Here is a 25,376-nt window from a genome sequence, read left to right as displayed (position 1 = left end):
GGGCCACACTTGAGGACTTAGAGGGCCACGTGTAGCCTTGAGGCCATAGGTTCCCCACCCTTGGACTAGGTTACTGCCACAGCCTCCTATTTGGTCTCCCTGTCTGAACGAAATCTCTCCTCTCTCCAATCCATCCTCCACAAAGCTTCTAAAGTAATTTCCCTATAGTGATGGTCTGACCATGTCATTTCCTACTCAGTAACTCCTCTAGCATTGCCTCTAGCTATTGTGTCTAACTTCAGATATGAACTCCTTTGTTTAGCTTTTAAAGCCCTTTACAGCCTAGTCCCAACCTCCCTTTCCAACTATTAATACAATTATCCCTTCCACATCACAGGGGTGAAGGTCCATGACCTGGAAAGTCCATGTAAAAATTTTTGGTCTTCCCTTCCTACTACAGAAGGAGTTGGAATTTTTTTCTTTTTCTCTTATGGGGTGCTTACAATACCTTACTATAAAATATGGGTTAAGTATTTGGTCATAGGCTATATGTAAATCAATGTTAAGTAAAAATACTATATGAAAAAGAAATTTTTAAAAATATGTAGTACTGCAGTGATTTCTTATGCCAACTCAGGATATATTGAAACCTTGATGGGGGAAGTCATGAGGTGAAAGGGATAACTGTATACCTTTCTCCCGTTCTTGCATACTATGGCCCAATCAAACCTGTCTTATTATTCTTTATACCCTAAAATCCATCTACCATCTATGAACATTTGCAGTTGCTATTTCGCATGCATGGAATGGACTCATGCTTCACTTCTGCCTTGCACAATTCCTTTCCTCCTTCAAAATTCTTTTCAGGTAATGACTACATGAAGCTTTTCCTGAACCTCTTCTCACCCTCCAGCAGCTAGTATTTCCTTCCCCCCCTCCTTGATTTATTTTCGACTTCATATTTATATACTTGTTTGTGTATGTATTGTCTCTCCTGGTAGAATCTAAGCCCCTTGAAAACAGGATCTTTTGTCTTTGCATCCCAGTATTTAGCACAGTTCCTGACATAGTAGGTATTTAATGTGTGCTTTATTGATTAAAAAAGAGGCTACACTGGGGACATGGTAGTAGTTGTCTCAGTCTAAATCAACTCTTGTTCTTGTTTTCTTATACCAAAAGGATGACATCATGTCACTGTATTAATTATCCAATGAAGGAGGATAATATCTGATTTGTCTATTTTCTTTCTAGTTCTTGCATGAGATTATCTTCCTAAAGATTGTAGTATCCCTTCCCCTTTGGCCATCAGAGGGTGCCCAGCCTGCAAAAAATGGTGTTTATCTCCCAAAGTTCTTGTGAGGATAATAATATTTGTAAAGAGTTCTGTAAAATGCAAAGTGCTATATAAATGCTATTCTTGTTCTTGTTACCGGTGATAAGAAAAACAACAATAGCAGTATTGCCAGGCTGCTCACTGTCAAGGTGCATGGAATCAATAGGCAATGCTGAATTCTTTAACTTCATATAGTTAGGTTTGGAATTTAGCTAAGTGATGATATGCAATACTGCTCAATACATAAAAATATCAAATCTGAAGCTTCAGAGCTCCCTTTCCATTCCTCAACTTTCCTCTCTGTGTTCATGACCCTCCACATTCACCAGATTCATGTACTCGATATAATGTGGCCACATAGTTAATGGAATATAGGGGGAAATGGAAGGAAACAAAAAATTAGTCCTTCCTATATAGAGCCACCTTCCTTCAGCTATTTCCCAGAAACCTTTCTCTGATTCTTTTCCAGCAGTTACAGGAGGAAATTCCCAAACTACTCACACTGCTAAATCATGGCAAAGAAATATGAGGGAGGTGTATATCAGCAGCTATAGTCCATCACAGAAAATACCAAGAGAAATCAAAAGAAGAGCAATGATATACATTTCTCCTGCCTAACTCACCAATCAATAGCACTTGGTAGCTACCTGTTTCAAGACTTAGGATCTTTTCTCCTTCTTATACTTTGACCATTGCCTCTACTTCAGGATCTGGGTCACCTCTCCAGTCTTCTTTCCAATACAGTCTTAGTTCATTACTCATCTCTTGTATAGCAACCCCCAAGTCTGGGTCTGAAGTCAGTTCCATGACAACCACTAAGCCTGACTCTAACAGCAATCCCCAGCGATCATAATGCCATAAATCTCAAGGGCCAGAAGAGACAGAACAAGTTAGCCAGTCCTGGGTGCCAAAATCTGATCACTTCCTCTCTCCATCTGTTCAATTAGTTTACTGGTTGTAGCACATATATATGACTCCTGAGACTACTGGTAAGGGGAAAGGAAGTCATTAGGAACCACTTGATCAATCGGTCTCTATCTCTCTCTCTCTCTATCTGTCTCTGCTTGTGCTTCTATCTTGTTCCTTTCTCTTTTTCCCCTCACCACAGGGCCAGGCTAAAATAATAACAACTCAGATTAAGAATAAGAGAGCAACACATGGGTCAGTTTATATCATCAGATTTTTGTACATGTGATGTTCAGTGGTGACTGCGTCCAGTGCTTTCTGACTCTCTTCTTAAATAGAGTGTTCATAATTATATAGATATGTATGAAGCTTCAGAGTAGACCGCTAGACTGACCTCTTTCATTTCTTTATGCTCTATCATATTTTCAAATTTGTTTTCTAATATTATCTTCTCTGCCCAAATACCGTATGGTTCAAGGAAATGTGCCTCCAACAAAGCATTAGGTGATGATAGTCATCTCCCTCATCAAGACATAGGCCTTGACTATCACTGAGGCATTGAATTCCACAAGTACGTGCTTTTCAACCTGAGAGGAGCAGCAGGTCACAGTAATTTGTTCTGTGGATTTCTGCTACACGCATTGCAAGCATTTCTCTCATCAGTGGTGAATGTCTAGGAAATCTCACTGCAATCTTGGCATAGTAAAACTGAAGCACAAAGTATATCCAAGAACTAGATGATGGTGCAGTATTCTGGCTTTATACAACCTCCAGTGCACTTTGACAGTCAGTGTGGTGTAGTGGGAAGCATCCTCAATTGGGAGGCAAAGGACCTGGGTATGACTTTGGCCAAGTCATTTAACCTTTCCTAGAGCCAGATACTCATCTGTAAAATGAGGGGGTTAGAACAAGAGCCTTCTAGTTATATGTCTATGATTTTATAACAAAACTCACTAAACTACTTAGCTTGAATTTATCAGTTCTAGAAAAGGTGAACTATGTCCATAATATTTTTAAATTAACTGTGAAATAGGCTGTGGTGAATTATGAAATACTTTCAGTGATTTAAATGGACTGAAAAATAAGAATCTAAATTTTGTCTGAATACACAGTAATAAAACAAGTCCATTGTTCTTGATTAATATTTAATGAGTATGAATTTTTTAATATTCCTATGGTATTCTGAGGTTAACAATTATAGCAAGGGAGCTGGTGGTAGCCAATGAAAAATCATTGTAGGTTAATACTAGGGCATTTGCTCTCAAGTGCCAAGTTATTCACATTTCTGTTCAAGTCAGATCCTAGTATAATAAAGATCAAGGTACTGAAAACATTCTTTTGAATTACTACAGTTTTATTGTAGTGAATGAGTCCAATACCATGTAAAGTTGCCACTAAACAGTCCTATATGAATTATTATTTGTCATAGTTTATTTTTGATTCCTACGGAAAAGGTGTTCAGAGTCTTGTCTGTCATCTGGTTGTGGTATAAATGAGATTCCTTAGCATTAGAAAGATCATCAGATTTCTTCTAATTGTGTTCACACCCCCAAACAATTTTCCAACCAACACTTCACAATGGTTTGTAATAATATGTCTAAGACTTAGCATTTTATAGAAATTGTCTCATTTGGTCCTTATATAAACTTTATCTCCATTTTAAGAATAAGAAAAGGCTCAAAGAAGATAAGTACCTTGCTCAGGATTGCAACTTAATTAGTAAATTCTCGATATTGAATTTGAAACTCAGTCTTCCAAGCTCCCAGGTTTCCATCACTGCAAGTCCAAGGCCCTACCTACTACATTATGTTGTCTTTCTAAATTGTAACTGAGATTTCTCTCAGAAGTTGCCATCGCCATTACTATATTACACATTTGGCTTCACCTTGCTATGTTACCCAGTCAGTAGTAGAAAAAGAACAAATATTGGGAGATTGGGGTCTTATTCCTGACTGTGCCGCTAACTAGCTATGTGACTTTGTGTAAGTCTCTTCTCCATTTTGGGTCTCACTTTCACCTGCCAAATGAAGAAACATCTAGAGAAACTAGGTCTTCTTTATGGTCACATCTGGGGTGACCATTCTATGACATTCAAGTGAGGTTTTGTTTCCAGTTGTTGTCAAAAGTTAATATGACATAGACAAAGGCTGAAATCCCAAGAACGTTTCTCACATTGAATAAATTTACCAGAGCATTGTTACTGTAGGCCAGGGATAGGGAACCTGCAGCTTCGAGGCTACATGTGGTCATCTATATCCTTGAGTGTGGCCTTTTGATTGAGTCCAAGTTTTACAGAACAAATCCTTTTACTAAGGGACTTTGTCCTGTGAAGTTTGGATTCAGTCAAAGGGCTGCACTTGAGGACCTAGAGGGCCACATGTGGCCTTGAGGATGCAGGTTCTCCCCTCCCCCAATATTGTAGGCAATAGGTGGTGGCTTTGAAATATTTTAATTATTGCTTATTTTCTTCTGTAATTTTCCTATTTTAGTGGGATCTGATGCATTGCAAATAGTTCATTTGTTTTGACTATGGTTCGAAGAGCCCAAAGTCATGAGCTTGGTGTACTACATAATGGATGATCAACCCTGGACTTGGAGTAAGAAGCTTGGGTCTGAAACTCAATTCTGATACTTACTTACTATGTGACCTTGGGTAAGTAATTTTACCTCTCTAAGTCTCAGTTTCCTTATCTATAATAGCTATAAAGCGAGGGCAATAATAATAGTATTTATAAAGTTTAAAGTTTGCAATGTACTTAAGGTGCCTGTCCACAGTCACTGATCCTCATAACAATGCTGTGAAGTCAGTGTTATATTATCCCCATTTAATAGATTAAACAGTTGAGAGAATAACACTTTACAACTCATTATACAGAATTTTTGTGGAAAAGGGCTTTGTTAGCTTCAGAGTGCCACTGTAATATGAGCTATCATTATTGTCATTCTTATTCTCTCTAGGTAGGCCAATTGGCTTTGTTATGGGAGATAAGGATCATACTATATTAGACTGAGAATTGGAAAAGTCTTGGAGGCTATCCACTCATTTTGCAATTAAGGAAACGTGGAAAGGTTGTAATGTGCTCAAGGTCACACAGCTAGTGAATGTCTGAGGCAGGATTGCAAGTCAGAACTTCCTGATTATGTCTAGCACTTTATCCACTACACCAACTATCTGACTTAACAAAAACTGCAGTCTAACCTTGCCTACCTGTCTTGCAAGTGGGTGCCACTGGACATGAAAGATATGGGCAAGAGTATAAATGGATTAACATAAATCTATCATAACTGGAAGAAAACAATTCAAGGGGGTAATGAGATTATAGTGTCATCTTTCTGTAAAAAATGCAAGTCATTATAATTTCTGTGTGTGTGTGTGTATGTGTGTGTGTGTGTGTGTGTGTGAGAGAGAGAGAGAGAGAGAGAGAGAGAGAGAGAGAGAGAGAGAGAGAGCGAGAGAGCAAAGAATGCCACAGAATCCTTATCCAGAAATTTCTGAGAGCATTGGTAGAAGAGATCAGTACAGAGGCTGCAGGGCTGACTAATCAGGAACTTTTTGAGCACATGGAAAATACCAGTCTTTATAGGTAGATACTAAGGTTAAGTGCGATTCTGCCTGTAGAAAAGCTAATGGACTGTAATATTATGGAGATATCTTATCTTCTCTTCTACTCACACAGAGTAATAGGTACTGAATATTTGTCTCTTGCCTAAAATAAAGCTTTACATAAATATGTGGCAAAGCTGCTTGACATCTTTGGCCATTTAACTGCCTTGATATTCAGCCCTTACTTCACTTTCTTCTGCCCCCTCACAGTAGCAAACCTGTGATGACTTTCCTGGCATTGCTTTCTGGCAGTCATGGTGATCATGAAAATTGTGAATTCATTTGAATGGGTCTCAAGTTTTGCCTGGAGGAGCCAAGTCATGTACCTTGGCTTCATTTTTCCTTGGCTTTCCTTCAAACCTTCTTACTTATCTTTCAGTGATTTGGAAACCATAGGCTTCCCTAGCTTCTAACCCATATTAAACAGCTGTCTTAGATCAAGGACAAAAATCATTTTTGCAAAAACAAGTAGCTGGAAATTGAAGCATTAATCTGTCAACCTGTTTGGCTTATATTGTAGAAAACCACCAGTTTGGTCATTTGTTTTTACTCATTGTTTAGTGTTATGTGGATTCTTTGATAGGTTCTCCCTTGCCTTCATAGCCTCATACTTATTTCTTTTATTTCTTCATTTGTTGTGAATTCTCCTTTTTTATTTTTGATATTGGCAATTTTGTTTCCTTCCTTTTTTTCAATCACACTGGTTAATAGCTTATCTGTTTTGTATTATTGGCTTTTGTTTAGAAAACATTCTTAATTATGTTTATCAATTGAGTTGGTTTTACTTTCAAATTTATTAGTCTCTTCTATGATTTTCAGAAGTTCCATTTGGGTATTTAGTTGGGGTTTTAAATTTGTTGACTTCTTAGGATTTTGGTTGTTGTTGCTACTGTATACCCAGTTCATTGTTCAGTTCTTTTTCTTTTTTTATTGTTAAAAGTGTTTATATGTGTGTGTATGTGTATATATGTGTTTCTCTCAAAATTAATTTGGTTGCATCCCAATGTTTTCCCGCTTGTTGTCATTTTCTTTGATGAAATAACCTGTAGTTAACTGTTTTGTTCTTTGATGGACCAATTCTTTAGGATTAAGGTATTTAGTCTCCAATTAACTTTTAATTCTTCCTTCAACAGCCTTTTATTGACTATAATTTGTATTACAGTATGGTCAATAAAGAATTTGATACACAGCTAATTTTTTTGTAAACCTGCCATGCACATTTAAGAAATATGTATGGTCCTCTTTATTTCTATTCAATAATCACAAGAGATTCATCACATTTAACTTTTCTAAGATTCTAGTCAGATGCATAAATTATTTCTTGTTTATCTTTTGTTTTTATTCCTCTAGGTCTGGGAGGGTTACATTCAGGTCCTCAACTACTATAGGTTTGCTGTCTATTTCTTCTCATAAATTAATTACTTTTCCTTTAAGCATTTAGATCTGGTGAAATTTGATGCACATAATATTAAGTATTATTATAAATCCATTGTCTATGGTACCTTTAGGCATGATGTAATTTTCTTTGCTTATTTCTTTAATCAATTCCATTCTTACTATTACTTTGTCTGAGATCATTATTGCTACCCTTGATTTTTTAGCTCACCCGAAGCATAATGGATTTTGTTTCAGCTCCTTATTTTAAACCATGTGGATGCTTTGTTTAAAATGTTTTTATTTTTTAAAAGATGATGAATTCTGCTTTCTAACACATTCTTCTACTTTTTTCTGTTTTGTGGATGATTTCATCCCATTTACATTTATGTTTTAATCATTAATTGTGTATCCACCTCCATCTTAGCCTTTTATCCTTTTCCTGCATTTGCTTTCCATCTTTATACTTTCCCACCATTTGCCTTCTCTTCTTTACAAAGAATTAGAGTGGTGATACAGGAGTGTATTCAGTAATAGTGATCTATACTGAATAGTGATCTATATATAAGTAATGTGATATGTCTCTACTCAATTGCTTATTCTTTTTCTTTTAATCAAATCTTCTTGTACAAAATGAGTAATATGGAAATATTTTACATGATTGCACATATATAACCTCTATCTACCTCAGGAAGGAGGGAGGGGAGGAAGGAAAGAAGGGGTGAAGTTTAAAACTCAAAGCTTAAAAAAAAGTTAAAATTGTTTTGACATGTATTTGTGAAAAAATGAAATATATTAAGCTAGAAAAATATTTTGCAGTTTTTTTTCAAGAGGTGACTGGTAAAATCTTTCTATTTTCACTTTGTCCTTTGGTTCTAATATGTCTGGAGAACTTAATTGATGATTTATTGACAAAGGGTGTCTAGATATTTTCTTTCTTTCTTTCTTTCTTTCTTTCTTTCTTTCTTTCTTTCTTTCTCTCTTTCTTTCTTTTTTTTTTGAGACATTTTGGGTTAAGTGACTTGCCCAGGGTCACACAGCTAGTAAGTGTCAAGTGTTTGGTCTGAGACCGGATTTGAACTCAGGTACCCCTGACTTCAGGGCCGGTGCTCTATCCACTGCACCACCTAGATGGTCCCTAGATATTTTCTACGGTCATTGTTTTCATGTAGTCTGATGAATCTGAAATGATCTTTCCTTGATCTGTTTTCCAGGTCATTTGTTTTTGACAAAAGAAATATTGATTTTCTTCTCTTTTTGCAATCTTTTTTCTGTTTTAGAATGTGGTCTTGCCTCATATAGTCATTCATTTCTGTTTTCAGTTGTTTATTCACTTTTCCAATATCATTTGCACTTTGGAAGGAATGTCAGGGTCTTGTTTTGTTTTGATCATATTATTTGAGATCTTATCTCTGCTACTGTGGCACTATGTTCTTCAAGGAACTTAGGAACGGCCCCAGTCAGATCTTGTGACGACACAATGTGATCTAGAGCCCAAAATGAACATTGTTCTCTCAGTTGGAGTTCTTCAGGCTCCAAGAATTCCTGATGAGACTGTGGTCTGAGCTCATTATCTCCACACTCTTTGGTATATAGCAGCAGATTCCAGAATTCCCTGGCTTATCCCTGATTAGCATGTTGGCAAGCTTCTACATTCTGTGCTTCTGGTTGGGCTTTTCTGGCTGGAACCCTTTTCTAGCACTCAGGTGTGGAACTGGCCTAGGAAAATTCACTTGCTTTTTCTTGGATTTCTTAGTCGTTGCTCCTCCTGGTTCTCATTTTTTCATCCTTATTGAAGTAGTTGTTGGAGAGCTAGACTGCTCTGCTTTTGTTTGTTCTGCCATCTTAAGGAGAGCTCTTACCCTGCATTTATATTATAATCAGAACTCTTTTCTATTCTTTAGCTTAAAAGCTGTGATGTTTGATTTTGGAAAAACAGGGTTTGCATATTTTCTTTAATTAGAGGCAAAGCTAAGTATTTAGATTTACAGCTGGAAAATATTACTATGAATAGAATTTTATAGGATAGCACAGAATAGAGGTTTCATTTTTTAAAGTTCTGTATGTTAATCTATCAGTATCAGAAAATTAGTAAATATCAGTAAAACATCTTAGAAAAACTCAAAAGTGCCATGAGCATCATCATCATCAATCTTCATCATCATCATCCCCACCACTACTACCACAGCCACTCGCTACATTTGAAAGAACTGTGGACATGGAGCCAGGAGAGATTTGGGTTTGAATCCTTCCTCTGGCATTTATTACATGTTTGGCCAAAGGCAAGTCACTTAGCCTCTTAGAGTTTTAGTTTCTTCAACAATAAAATGGGAATAATGCCTGATGTGTTTACCCTAATAGGGTTTTACAAAAATTAAGTGAGGTTATATATCTCTATATGCTGAGTTAGCTCTGGCAATGTGTGTATCAACCTCATCATCTATGTGGATATCTCTGTAAAATATACTTCCAAGGTAAGTTAACTTATCCACAGCATTCATAATTTCTCCATTTACTGTGACCAAAGGTTCCACATTTATGGATGGTGTGGTATTGGCTGGTGGAGGACCTCTGTTTTCTTGGTGTTGATTGTCAGGCAAAAATTAGCTATATTGAATGCATAAACATCTATAGAGAAAGTCATGCACCAACTCTCCCTCTACTTTCGTCTTGGCTTGTAGCCTTTTCAAGTCAAATGGTTTACCATCAGTGTAGTAGCTGACTTTATGCCATTCTCATCCTCATTGAAGACATCTGACAACATCATAGAAAATATGCTAAAAAGCATGGGAGCAAGCACATAGCCCTGCTTTGTTCTATTAGTGACTGGGGAAATGTGAGTGTCATCCTTCATCTAGAACCCCTTTGAGCATGCCATCATGAAACTGGCATACAATACTGATGAACTTCTCTTAGCAACCAAATTACGCTATGATCTTCCTACAAGTCCTCACAAATGACAGTATCAAATGCCTTGGTCAAGTTGACTAACATTGTGTACAGACCTCTGTTCTGCTTCTGCTATTTCTCTTGAAGTTGTTGGGCAATAAACAGCATATTGACCATTCCTTGGCCCTTTCTGAAACCTTTCTAGCTCTTGGGGAGATGACCATCTTCCAAGTGAAAGATCAGCTGATTAAGGAGGACTCAGGCAAGAATCTTGCCAGCAATGACTGAGAGAGATCCCCCTATGATTGTCACAGGACAGCCTGTTTCTTTTTCCTTTATAGAGATGAGCAATTGAGGCATCCTTGATCTCCAGGGGGAATAACTTCCTCTTGCCACATAATACAGATAATTTCAGTCAGTTTCTGTATAAATAGTGGACCCCCTGCCTTGCAGATCTTTGCAGAGATGGAATAAGCACCAGGCACTTTGCCACTCGAGAGGAGCCTGATGGTATTCAAGACATTTAATAACTCTCTGAAATGAAGTGTGAGAAAGAAGAGGTATTAGGCTGCATACCAAACTGAAGGTCTACAGAGCCATTGTGTTGACTTCACAGTTGTATGCCTGTGAATCCTGTACAGTGTATCAGTGCCATGTCAGAAAACTGAACTGCTTCCACTTGAATTGTCTTAGAAAAATACTGAAAATTACCTGCAAGATAAGGTATTAGATGCTGAGGACCTCTCTTGAGCTCAATTGCAAAGTGTTCAAACTCTACTGCGGAGAGCACAAATCTGATGGGCTGGCCACATAGCCCAAATGCCAAATGCACGCTTATCTAAAAGACTATTTTATGGAGAATTCACACAAGGGAAGCACTCACATGGTGGTCAGAAGAAGTGGTACAAAGACAATCTCAAAGTCTTTGTGAAGAACTTTAGAACTGATTGTGAGACATGGGGGAGGCTGTCACAGGATTATCTAGCATGACATGTCCACATTAAGAAGGTGCTGTACTCCTTGAGCAAAGCAGAATCACAATAGCTCAAAACATGAGCTGCACAAATCCAGGGACATCTCCATCCCGGATGTTCCAATGGACTACTTGTGCCTGGCCTGTGATAGAGCCTTCTGAACTTATATTGGACTGATCAGTCATAGCTGAACGCATTGTATCCTGACCCCAACATCATGATGTCATTGGTCCTCTTTGAAAATGAAGGACAAACAACAACGTACCTTTATATCTCTATATCTATTTGTGTATATACATACACACACACACACAACTATATACAATGACTTGAAAACGTTGATGGCTATATTGTAGTTACTGTATTAATTCTCATAAGTTCAGAAACTGGAGTTCTGAAAACATGGTCTGAGAACAAATCATTATCCTACTATTATTCTTTTATATTTAACATGTAGCAGCCTATTGCTTAGGTGGATAGAATGATTGCCTTTTATAACTGAGTAACAATATTGGGTAATAAGCTTATCTGTAGTTTCCCTGGAAGCATCGATAGTATAATTCTAGTAGCAGAAATTATGTCAGTGATGAGATAGATGTATTTCAACCTATTCCCACATAGTTTTTTTTCCTACTAGGTTTCACCTTTTGAAAGCTTTTCATTCTAGACAATTTGAATATTATAAACATTCTGTATAGTGACACCTATTAAAGACATTGTTCCTAACTTTCTATGAATCAGTTTTCTGTTTTGACATTTGTGGGTGACAGTTTTGTCTGTAATGATTCTCTGATTCAACTCTCTTTAATTCTGTTGGATTTTCAATGACATTTTGAGGTTTTTATTTGTAGTACATTATTTGTCATCTATTTGTTTACAAAAGATAAGGAGGTTCTGGTGTATAATTCTGAAAACTTGATGTTTTTCTAAGTATTTAATAGTAAATTTTTTTCAAATATACTAATACATTGCACAGTTTTTGTTTTTCTTTGCAAGATTTCCATTGAACCAAACATTCAGTCCTTTAAACGATCCTTTTCTGTTGTTTATGGTAACAGTGACCTTGTCTTATATTGTTATCATCACACTCTATTTCTGCAAACCAATCCACATGACACAGTCATTGATTTGACACTGCTTTTTGTGACATATTTCGAGTCAACTTCATGTGGGTATTACCCATGGCGGGGGCAGGGCTTTTAGTTTCACATCTTGATCTTAACTATTTCATAGGTTGTAGTCGGAAATAAGCCATTATCAGCTATATTAAGAAAAATCCAGTGGCTTATACCTATTGTCAGAATTTACTTTTGCTCTGGGGAGTGGTAGCTATTTGTTCTAGAAGTATTTCTAAAAGTTTTTAACCTTTTATGAAACCTAAGAGTATGTATCAATCTTCTCCTTTTTAAAAAATGAGGTGCTATTCTTTCTGTATCTGTTTTGGGATAATAGGCCCATATAATTTATTAGTATTTATAGATTTTATTTGCAGGCTTTGTAAATCAGTTGTCCTTTTTACCATTCCTAAAGTATACATTAAGACTGGCATTGAGATGGTATTAATTACTATAAAGCTGTTCTTCTCATTGAACTTTGATTCAAGGATGTCAGTTAGTCTCACGCAGGTTTTCTCCTTTGTAACTTTATATTCTGTGTGTCTGGCTAGCCATATCATCCAACTTGCTATTCCTAGCATGCAACCTCAATCTCCCATCTCTGTGCCTTTGTACTGTCTGGTTACCATGCCTAGAATGCTCTCCTTCCTCACCTCCACATCTTCATATACCTGGCTTCTTTCAAGAAAGTACAAATATTATCTTCTGCAGGGGGCCTTCTTATCCTTCTTCCTCTTCCCTGGAACTTGACTCTTCTATTCTAAAGTTACCTTCCCTTTACTTTGTACATATCATGTATGTACTTTTTTATTTATATATTGTCTCCCTGCTTTCATAAACCAGTCTCAACACATGTGAGGGCATGTTTTTTTAATTACTGTTGTTTTGCACTATCAGACATTTTAATTCTTTTACAAATTCAAATTTGTATCCAAGGTTTCTGTCTTTTACCAAATGGATAAGGAATTCTCTGATGTGGATGGTTTCCAAAACGCTTTATTTTAAAAATCTTCAACTGATAGGGGAAAGGGCAGAGGGTCAGGTTCTGTTCTTTAAAGATAACAAAGCATAAAATTCCTTTTTTTAAATAGTCAAAGACCTTGAAATTATTGTGGCTTTTATTTTTCAAGCCTGAAACTCAGATGAAACTTTCATTCTATTCATAAAATTTTTCTTACTGCCAGCTCAACACAGTACCTTCTGGACACTTTTACTGAGAAATAATGTTACCATCTTTACTAATATCTCATCTGAAGCAATAAATATTTTTAAGAGACAGGAAGATTCCCCAACAATCACTATTATCCAACGTGGATGTGAGAAGATTCCTTTTCAATTTTGAAACTTAATACATGGGAGATTGCAGGAACTATGAAGACGAAAAATAGATCCAAAACATTATTTCCCCAAATATAAATTTTCAAACCATATTGCCTGCAAAATGATTCTGAATCTTTGTCACACAGTAAAGCAAGCTTTTCTGAAGATTGATGTATCTTTAAATGGCACTGTATCATCATAAGAATGAGTTAGGGAGCAAGGTAGAAAAGTGGAGTGTTGGGCTTAGAGTCAGAAAGACCTGAGCTCAAATCCTGACTAATACTAAGCAAGTCACTTAAATGTTTTAATCTGTAAAAATGGGGATAACAACACCTATCTCACTGGGTTGTTGTAAGAATCAAATGACTTAACATATGTAAAGTGCTTTGTAATCCTTAAATTATTATATAAATGTGAGCTATTACTATTACAAGAAAGAAGAGGACTTGCCATTTAGAACATATTCCCAAGTGGTGGAAATAAAAGTTACTAGCTCTGTTTTAAATTCCATTGAAGTTCAAAGATACAACAAAACCCCCAAGATGTTTGCTTCATATCCCCGCTGGCTGGTCCTTTCATGAGACAAAGTGAAGGCAAGAAGTTCAATTTAGAGTTTGCCCTTAACAGTGGCTTAAAAACACAAAGGGCTCTAACTTATCTTTTGAAAGATAAGCATTATTTCAAAAATTTCTATTTTCCTAAGAACAATAATTTGAAAAAAAAACATATGATACACAAGGAGGATTTAATGTAAGGCTATACTCTGTGACAGAGTGGGCAGCCTCCCCTTATTTGATTCTCTTATTGGCAACCATTCACAACATAAATGCTTTCGTCCTTTTTCCTTCTCTCCCTGCCATAATAGCCCAAATAATTAACCAAGTGAAGAGGCTGTCAATTAAACACTGATACTAATCTAGGTATAAAAGCTTGTTTAGGGAGCACTGGTTTTGAATGTATTTTATAACATTAGCAGCATTGACTTCATTCTGTCCAATCCTCACACCATTGGAGTGCTCTGAATGTTTACATGCCATCCAGGCAACACTTGTAACATAGATGACCCATGCTGCAAAAACAGTCTCAACAAAGGATGTACAAAGAATAAGCTGTCTATTGTGTAGCCAAGGCCTATTTCATCCAGGAAGAGGTGTTCCATCATTAATTAATGTCCCTCATCTTTAATGATAAGATTGTCAAGGACAATTAAGGAAATGATTACAAGTGTCCTTGGTAACTGGAATGGCACACTGATTTTAGCTTACTTTCACTAAGTGTGGCTTAAAGGTCACTTTCTTTGAAGTGTAAAGACAAGCATGCCTTGCATTGGTGACATTATAGATGAATATTATACAAAACCAAGCCATCTTTTTAGCCTTCTTTCTTCATGGTAAACAGCAAAATAACATGAAACTCTTTAAGAATGTATTTATTGCTTCAAATGAGATATTAGTAAAGATGGTAGCATTATTTCTAAGTAAAACTGTCCAGAAGGTACTGTGTTGACCTGGCAATAAGAAAAATTTTATAAATAGAATGAAAGTTTTGCCTGAGTTTCAGGCTTGAAAGATAAAAGCCACAATAATTTCAATGTCTTTGACTATCTGAAAAATAAAAGGAATTATCTTTTGGGGTATCGTTTCAACATCCCATGCCAATGGGCTTTGGGTCTCAGATTACATTAGTAATAGCTGAGATTTACTTACAATGATAACTGCCTTGGATCAATACATTATGGCTTATAGTTATAATTTTATAAGGCAAATTCATATAATTATGGTGATCTTGGAATCATATGACCTAGATTCAAATTTGAGCTCTGTTATTTGTAATCTGCACGATCTTGGGCAAGTCACTTTAATTCTGCGGGTTTCTTTTTCCTCATCTAAAAGAAACAGAATGAACTACATTACCTTGAAAGTCCTCTCGAGTTCTAAATCCATGATACTATGATCATTAGTATTGTTATCTATTTTTACAGGTGAGAAAGATGAATCTGAAGATATGTGAATTGCCCACTGTCATACAATTAGTAACTTTGGATCTAGGGGCCTTGAACCTAAACCTTGTGTTTCCAAGTCCAGTGCTTTCTCTATCTTCAGCTGTCATTATTAATCACAATTTTTCCCTCTGTGCTTGGATCTATAGATGCCATCCAATCCTAGCTATAGATACCAACAGAATAAATCCTTCCAGTGATTGAGAGATGATCAAAGCCAAGGTGTTTTGTGAATGTTTCACATGATGATCATCCATGGTGTGGAACTCATTTACAAAACTGTACTGGGGCCCTGAGGTTTGAAATTTGTAGGATTGTAGATTCAAATTTGAAAGGGATGTTTAAAGTTATTTAGCACAATATCTTCATTTTATTTTTTAATTAAAGCTTTTTAAAAATTAATACAATCTATTTTCTTTTCCACCTAGTCATCACCCCTTTGAAAAAAGGAAAAGAAAAATGAATTCCTAATAATAAATAAGCAGAGTCAAACAAAAAAAGTCTCTCATTGTTTGTATTCATAAAATATGTCTTATTCTGAGCCCTCAATCCACCATCCCATTGTCAGAAGGTGGATAGCATCCTTTCTCATCAGTACTATGGAATCATGGATGGTCATTGCATTGGTCAGAGTTTTTGCAGTTTTCATAGTTGTTTGTCTTTACACTGTTGTTACTGAATAAATTGTTCTGGTTTTGTACATTTCATTCTTCATCAGGTTATGAAAACCTTTTAAATTGTTTATTTCTCTAATATTAATATTATAGCATAAATTGTTCTGGTTTTGCTTATTTCACTCTGCATCAGTTCATGCAAGCCTTTGTTTGTCTCTTTGAAATTTATTTCCTAATTTCTTTCAGGACAATAATATTATACCACATTCATATGCCACAATTTGTTTCACTATTCCCTAATTGATGGGCATTCCTTTGTTTTAATTTTTTTCCTTTGCCATCACAAAAAAGGTGCTATAAATATTTTTTAACGTATAAGGCCTTTTCTTCTTTCTTTAATCTTCTCTGGCTATAGGCCTAATATTGTATAACTGAGTTGAATGGCACGTAATATTCAGTAAATTTTTGTGTATAATCCCAAATTGCTTTCCATAGTGGTTGTATTCAGTCAGAAGTTGACCAATGGTATATCAGTGTAACTGTTTTCCCATAGCCTGTCCAAAATTTATCATTTTCATTTTTTGTCATCTTTGTCAATCTGATGGTTCTGAGGCAAAACTTCAGAACTGGTCTAATTTAAATTTCTCTATTTATTAGTGAGTTGGAGAATTTTTCCAAATAGCTATTGGTAGCTTGGGTTTATTCCTCTGAGAACTGTCTGTTTATATCCTTATACCATTTATTAATTGGAAAATAGTTCTTATGATTATAAATTTAATTGAGTTCCATATATATATCTTGGAAATCAGATCTGTATCAGAGAACTTTGTTACAAAGATATTTTCCTAGTTAATTGTATCTCTTTTAATACTGTATTTATTGCATTTATGCAAAATGTTTTAAAATTGATTTAATCAAAATTACCCATTTTATCTTCTGTGATTCTTTCTATACCTTGGTTGGTCATGAACTTTTCTTCTATTTTTAGATCTGACATGTTTTTCCTCATGTTTCTCTAATTTGTTTATGATATGACCTTTTATATCTAGGTCACGTATCTATTTGAGCTTATCTTGGCATAACGTGTGAGGTGTTTGTCTAAATCTAATTTCCATGCTGCTGTCCAATTTTCTCAGCAGTTTTAAAAAGTAAAACAGTGATTCCTTACCCTATTCATTGGGATCTTTGTGTTTATTAGATGTTTGTGTTTGTTAGGTTCATTTGTTTTAATATATTGTGTACCTAATCTGTTCCACTGAACAATCTCTATTTTTTAATCAGTACCAAACTGTTTTGAGAATTACTGCTTTATGGTATAGTTTGAGATCTGGCATTGGTAGGCCAAATTTGTTCCCACTTTTTTCATTATTTACCTTGATATTCTTGAGGCCACTCACTAAGAGCTCCCTCTTTCCCCTGTTCCTCGATTTACATCATTCAGATGCCTTCTGACACTCATTTTCACTCATTTCACTCATTTCACCCAAAGAGGTGGCCCTTCTCCTTGCCAAGACAAACCCCTCTATATGGACAAGTGATCCATACCATCTTTCCCAACAGATTGCCTACTCTGTCATCCCCAATCTCTCACTCATCTTCAACCTCTCTTTCCTACTGGCTGCCTCCTTACTATCTATAAACATGCTATCTTCAAAAAACTCACTTGATCTATCTGTCCTCATTAGCTGTCACTCTATATTTCTCCTCCCTTTTGTGGCTAAACCCCTTGAGAAGTCTGTCTATAATAGATGCCTCTATTTCCTTCCCTCTCTCATTCTCTCCTTAACTCTTTGAAGTCTGACTTCCTACCTCATCATTCAACTGAAATTGCTTCCCCCAAAGTTACTAACAATCTTTTAATAGCCAAATCAAATGGCCTTTTCCCAATCCTCATGCTTCTTGACTTTTTCTTTAGCCTTTTGGTACAGCTGATCACTCTCTCCTTCTTGATACTATCTCCTCTATAGGTTTTTGACATTCCTCTCTCTTGGTACTTCTTCTACCTGTCTGATCACTCCTTCTCTGTTTCTTTTGATAGATCTTCATCCAGATCTGATATCCAGGTGGATATTTCCCAAGGCTGTGTTCTGGATTCTTTTCTCTTCTCCTATACTATTTCACTTGGTGTTCTCATCAGTTCTCATTATTTCAATTATCAGCTCTATGCAGAAGACACTTTTCTACAGATCAACTTGTCCACTCCTAACCTGTATCCTGACCTCTAGGCTCTCATCTCCAAATGCCTATTAGATATCTCAAACTAAACTCAACATGTCTAAAACAACTCACTTTTCCCTTTCATTTCCTCTCCAGGTACAGCTTTGTAACTTCCCCATTAATGTCTAGTGTACCACTGTCCTCCCAGTTAGCCAGGCTTACAAGGTATCATCCTCAACTCCTCACTCTCACCCCCTATATGCAGTCAGTTGTCAAGTTCTGTCTTTTCTATATTCGTAATGTCTCTCGTATCGACCTCTTTTATCTTGCAATATTGCAACCACTTTGGTAAAAATCCTCATCACCTCACTTCTGGACTATTGTAATAGCCTAAAAGTTTCTCTCCCTCCAATCCATCCTCAGTTATCAAATGCATCTTCCTAAATCACGAGACTGACCACATTACACTTTGGACACAGCTGATCACCCTTTTCTCCTTGAAGCTATCTCCTGTCTAGGTTTTTGTAACACTCCTTTCTCCTGGTTCTTCTTCTACCTTTCTGATCATTCTTTCTCTGTCTTGTCTGCTGTATCTGTATCCAGGTCTGAACTGCTAACTATAGGTATTTCCCAAGGCTCTGTCCTGAGCCTTCCTCACTTCTCCTTTTATACTATTTCACTTGGGGCTCTCATCAGCTCCCATTATTTCAATTATCACCACTATGAAGACACCTCTCAAATCTACTTGTCCATTCTTAACCTATCTCCTGACTGCCAAGCTCTTATCTCCAATTGCTCAATAACCTTCAATAAGTATTACATCCAAGATCACCAATAAAATCCTTTGCTTGGCTTTTAAATCCCTCTACAACCTGTCCCCCTACCTAACTTTTCAGTCTTCTTACACCTGTCTCCTCATCATATACTTTGTGGTTCAGTGACACTGACCTTCTTGCTCTTCCTTGCATATGGCACTCCCTGTCCCAACTCTGACAGTTCTTCACAGTCTGCCCTTTCCCCTTCCCCCTCCCCTCATGCCTGGAACACTCTCCCTCCTCATCTATATCTCCTAGTTTTCTTGACTTCCTTTGAGTCTCAGCTAAAATCTAATATTGTGTAAGAATCCTTTCCTGCTCTTCCTTAATCTTAGTGCCTTTCCTCCAAAACTCCAGTTTATACAATGTATATCTTATTTTTTACCTAATTGTTTGCATGTTGTCTCCCCTGTTTGACTGTAAATTCCTTGAGAGAAGGGACTGTCTCTTGCCTTTCTTTATATCTGCAGTCCTTAGTAGTACAGTCACTGGCACATTCCTTGTTGTTCAGTCATTTCAGTTGTGTCCAACTTGGACCCCATCTGAGGTTTTCTTGGCAAAGACACTATAGTGGTTTGCTATGTCCTCCACCAGCTCATTTTACAGATGAGGAAATTGAGGCAAACAGGGTTAAATGATTTGCACAGGGTCACACAGCTAGTAAGTATCTGAGGCCGGATTTGAACTTGGGTCTCCCTGACTCCAGGCCCAGTACTCTATTCAATGCACCACCTAACTGCCCTGATCAGTATATAGTAGATGCTTAATAAATGCTACTTGATTGAACTTTTTTTTTTGCCTCCATATGATTTTCATTGGAATGGCATTGAATAAGCTAACTAGCTTATTCAGGTAGCGTTATAATTTTTATTACATTGACACATTTTACCCACAAGCAATTAATATTTTAAAAATTATTTAGGTCTCTATTTCTTGTAAATAGTGGTTTATAGTTGTACTTATATAGTTCTTTTGTGTATGTTAATAGGTCAACTCTGAAGTATTTTGTATGTTGCATATTTATTTTTAATAGCTTTTCTATTCCTAACTTTTTCTGTTGGGGTTTGTTGGTATTATATAGAAACTTTGGTGATTTGTGTGGATTTATTTTATAACCTGCAATATTGCTGAAGTTGTTGTTTCAATTAATTTTTAGTAGACTCCAGGTTCTTTAAGCATACCATCATCTCATAAAAAAGTGATTTTTTTCTTTATATATGGTTATTCTCTCAATTTCTTTTTCTGCTTTATTGCCATAATCAGTATTTATAGTACTATGTTAAATAGAAGTGCTGACAATGGACATTCTTATTTAGTCCTGAATTTATTGCAAAGGATGTTATTTTATCTCAATTACATATAATGACAGCTTTTGGTTTTAGATATACTTGTTGTTGTTCAGGTGTCTTTTAGTCATGTCTGAATCTTTGTGACCTCATTTGGGGTTTTCTTGGAAAAGATAATTGAATTATTTGCCATTATCTTCTCCAGCTTTAGATATACTATTTACCATATTAAGAAAATTTTTATTCCTTTGTTTTCTAGTATTTTTTTTTAATGAAATAGGTATTGTATTTGGTCAAAAGTTTTTCTGCATCTTTTGATGTGATTCTATGATTTTTGTTGTGCTTGCTATTAATATGGTTGTTTATTGTTTTCCTAATATCAAACCAACCCTACATTCCTGGTAGAAATTCCAACAGGTCATAGAACAGAAATGTTTATTATATGTTATTTTAGCTTCATTAGTGATTAATTTAACTTTTTTTGTATCAATGTTCATTAGGAATATTACTCTATAGTTTTCTTTTATTTGGTTTTAACTCTCCCTGGTTTATACATAAAAATCATTTCCATGTCATAGAAGGAATTTGGTTAAACTTCTTGTTTTGATATTTTGGAAGAGCTTGTGCAATATTGGAATTTATTGTTCTTTGAGTATTTGAGAGAATTCACCTGTAGATACTTTTTTTTTACCTTTCAGAAGTTCATTTATGTCTTGTTCAATTTCTTTCTCTGAGATTGGGTTGCTTAAAATCTCCATTTCTTGTTTTATTAATCTGAATATTTTACATTTTTACAAACATTCTTTTATTTAATTTAAGCTATAGGTTTTACTGGCATATAGCTGGGCAAAATAGTTTTTAATGATGTTCTTTATTTCTTCATTTGTTATGAATTTCCCTTTTTCCTTTTTAACACTGGTAATTTGATTTTCATCTTTCTTCTTTTCATCATATTAGCTAAATATTTATCTGTTTTAATTTTTTGTCAAAAAACAGCTGAATTTTGTTTATAGATTAAATTTATTTGTTTTTAATTTTTTAATGACTTTCTTGGCATTCAGGATTTATAGTTTGGTATTTAATTTTTTTAAAAAAAATGTTGGTTTTCTAGAGGTTTTTAAAAATTGTATTCTCAAATTGTGGATCTATTCTTTCTTTTTTTTTGTTGTTTCTGAAAGTATTTAGAGATTTACATTTTTCTTCTAAGGACTGTTTCGGTTGCATCCCCCAAATTTTGGTATATTATTTCATTGTCATCATCTTTAATCAAGTTATCTATCATCCTTGATTTGTTCTTTAAATATCCAATTATTTAGGATAAAGTATTTTAGTCTTCAGTGATTTTTTATACTCTTTTGAGCCCTGTACTTATTTTTTTCATTCTATTGTGGTCATTAAATAATGCTTATAATATTTTTGCTTTCATGCATTTTTTGTGATCCTGACATGATCAAATTTTTGTAAATATGACATGTACAGTTGAGATAATATGCATGCTTTTCTATTCCTATTCAATAATCACCAAAAGTCTCTCATTTTTTTTCTTAAAAAATCCATTTAGGTCCATAACTTTTTTCTTGTTTATATTTTGGTTTGATTTATCCAAGGTTGAAAGGGGGTAAATTTTGATCCCTCATTATTATAGTTTTACTTTCCATTTCTCCTCATAATTCATTTAGCTTTTCTCTTAAGTATTTAGATACTTTGTCATTTGGTATATATATATATATATATGTATATATATATATATATATGTATATATATATGTACATATATATATACATATATATATGTACATATATATATATAAACTATTAAAATCTATTCACTGTCTATGTTCCCTTTTATCACAATGTAATTTTTCCCTTTGTCTCTTTTAATTAAGTCTTTTTTTTTCTTTTGCTATTGCCTTGTCTGAACTTATAATTGTTACCATTTTTCTTTTGTGTTCCAGATTTTGCTTTCTAATTAAGACTTCTACTTCTGTTTTATAGGGCAATTCACTTCATTCAAATTCACCATTATGTTAATAAATTGTATATTTGCCTCCAGCCTATTCTTTTACTTTTTTCTCTATACTTCTAGCTCTCTTTTATTGTACCTCTTTGCCTTTCTTTCTTTCCTTTTAATCTCCTCTTCACTATTCCCTCTCTAAGTTTGGGTTTATTTTGCTTGTGACTAATCCCTACCTGAACCTACTTCCCTTTTAAACTCTCTATACACCTCTTCATGTTCTTATCTGTATGACCATTAAGTTAAATATATTCTTATACAAATTCTTTTTGTATGTGTATGTTCTACTCTTTTTTAACCAGCTGAAATGAAAATGAAGGGCAAATGATGCTTGCTTCACCTACATGCTTATACATACATACATACATACATACATACATGTATATATGTATATATATATGTATATATATGTATATATATATGCACCACAATTATGTGATAAGTTCCCTCAGCCTTCTTCCTATATTTCTCTAGTGTATCTTCCCCAATCCCTTTTCTTACAACTTGTCAAAACATAACAAAGGTATAGTAAAGCTATAGGTAGTCAGTTAACTACATTTATGACCCCTTATGACATTGGGATTCTAAATGAATCCTTTTATCATCCCAGTGCTTACCTTTTTATTTTTCTTTCGATTTCTGAATTTGTATTCCGAAGATCCTTTTCAGCTCTGACTTTTTCATTGAGAGTGTTTGAAGGCCTTCTGTTTCATTGAGGGTCCATTTTTTCCTTATGATATTATATTCAATTTTACTAGACAAGTTATTCTTTGTTATTGACTTTTATCTTTACTATGGGAATATCTCATTCCATGTTCTCTACTCCTTTATGGGAAAGCAGCTAAATCTTTTACGGTCCTGGCTATTGTTCCTCAATAACTGAATTCCTTCTTTCTAGCTGCTTGCAATAATATTTCTTTTATTTGTAAACCATAGATTGGTATAATGGCATTACTGGGAGTTTTCATTTGGGGGTTTCCTTCAGGATGTGTTTAGTGGATTCTTTCTTTTCCACATTGCTCTCTTGTTATAATATGTTTGAACAATTTTCTTTAATGTTTTCATTATATCCAAGTTTCTTTTTGTCATGAATTTCATGTAATCCAACGTTCTTTAAGTTATCTCTCCATGATCTGTTTGCCAGACCAATTGTTTTTTATATGGGATAGCTTGCATTTTTCTTTATTTTTGCAATCTTTTTCTTTTTGTTTTAAAATATTTTTTCTTTTTTCCTGGAGCCATTAGTCTCTATTTTTCCCCTTTCAATTCTGAGGTTGTTTATGCCTAGTGTTAAGTTTTATACTTTTCTATTAAGCCATTGATTCTTTTTCTAAGTCTCTGCTCCATAGCTCTTATTTAATTTATAATATCTTTGTTAATCTCTAGCCTCCTTTATTCAAGGAATTCTGATTGTTTATGCAGACAAACTGGTTCTTTTTTCTTTGAGGTTTTGATCTGGGTGTTTTTGAGTTATTCTCCTTTCCTGAATTTGTGTCTTGGTCATACCTGGCATTGTAAAAATCTTTAGTTGAAGCCCATTCCTATGAAGGAGGAAAGGAAGGAGAAACATTTTCTTTAATTCACAGTTAAGTCCAAGGTTGCCTTCTAGTGGAATAGACTCAGTTTAGGCCTTTTTCTTTGTGGTGAGAGGGAGGTAGGATAGGGAAGAAGGAATGTGTAAAAAAATTATTTACTTTAGTATGTTATGGTCCTTTTTCTTCCATAATCAGCTAAAGCCTATTGTATCTCTTAACCCTCCTTTTCTTTTCCAAAAGGAGACTCAGAGATGGAAAAAATTGGCCAAGGTGACACAGATAGTAATTAGCAGATCTGAGATTTGAATCCAAGTCCTGTGACTTGAGATCCAGAGCTCTTTCTCCTATGCCATGCCATACTTCTTCCTGTGTTTTCTTAGTAAAATCTCACACAAGTCCTAGAGGAAAGATTGTACATTTCAGAGGAGCATAGCATTTTTCAAAACACTTCTAAAATATTAGACAAAGCTAATTTGAAGAATATTATAATAATTAGTTAAATGGGAGGATGAAATTGGTCAAAACCTTTGGTTTTTTTCCATTTAGCAACTCAAATGGAAATGATCTATTTTCCAAGTCAGTTGTTTTGATATGGTATATCTTTCATCTTCTATTTTTTTCAATCTTTTCACTTTGTTTTCATAATTCTTGTTGTTTCTTAGAGTCATTAATTTCTATTTGGTCCATTCCAATTTTTAGAGGGTTGGTGATTCCCTAAATGGAAAAGAGACCACATGGTATAATGCTGAGAGAGGTAGCTTCAGAATCAGGAAGACCTGAGTTCCAGTCTCAAATATGATATGTACTGGCTGTATGTCTCTGAATAATCACTTGACCTCTCAGTGCTCCAAGCATCTTTCACAGAGGAGGTGCCTTTTGTGTTGGCAGGAGGATTTTCCTCATCAGGTGCTCCCTACATGGATGAGAATATAGTTCTGCCCCCTTACAACAGAATACAACCAAAACCATGATCACAAATGCATTTACTTCCGAATGTTTTGGAAAAATTAAGTATGATGGGAAAGCAAGCTATTATCATCATAATCATCATAGTTGGGGCAGCCAGATGACATAGTAGATAGAGTGCTGCACCTTGAGTCCAAAAGACCTGAATTAAAATTCTACCTGACTAGCCATATAAGCCATTTAGCTTGTTTGACTTAGTTTTCTTGTCTGTAAAATGGGGATAATGTTGGTGCCTATCTCCCAGAGTCGTTGTGAGAATAGAACAAGATAATATTTATAAAGTACTTTGAATAGTGTAAAGTGCTATATGTTAACTACTATTATTATTACTAATTAGCTAAAAATTCTTTTCCTAGAACTAGTCTCTAACACTAGAGGATATGTTAGAATGCAGACTGATAATTTTCTAGGATGTCAGTTTTTCTGCTGTCACTTCCCATCATTATTTATGCTGTGGACAGCGGATGTCTGGTCATGCATTCAAAAGCTGTCCAGGAAACAGAAAGCTGTTTCTATTCTTTCCATTTGTTTACAAA

The sequence above is a fragment of the Phascolarctos cinereus genome, unplaced genomic scaffold (genome assembly GCF_003287225.1).
Source record: "Phascolarctos cinereus isolate Bilbo 61053 unplaced genomic scaffold, phaCin_HiC Scaffold_5;HRSCAF=322, whole genome shotgun sequence".
NCBI classification, from domain to species: domain Eukaryota; kingdom Metazoa; phylum Chordata; class Mammalia; order Diprotodontia; family Phascolarctidae; genus Phascolarctos; species Phascolarctos cinereus.
This window is presented reverse-complemented; position numbering follows the sequence as displayed.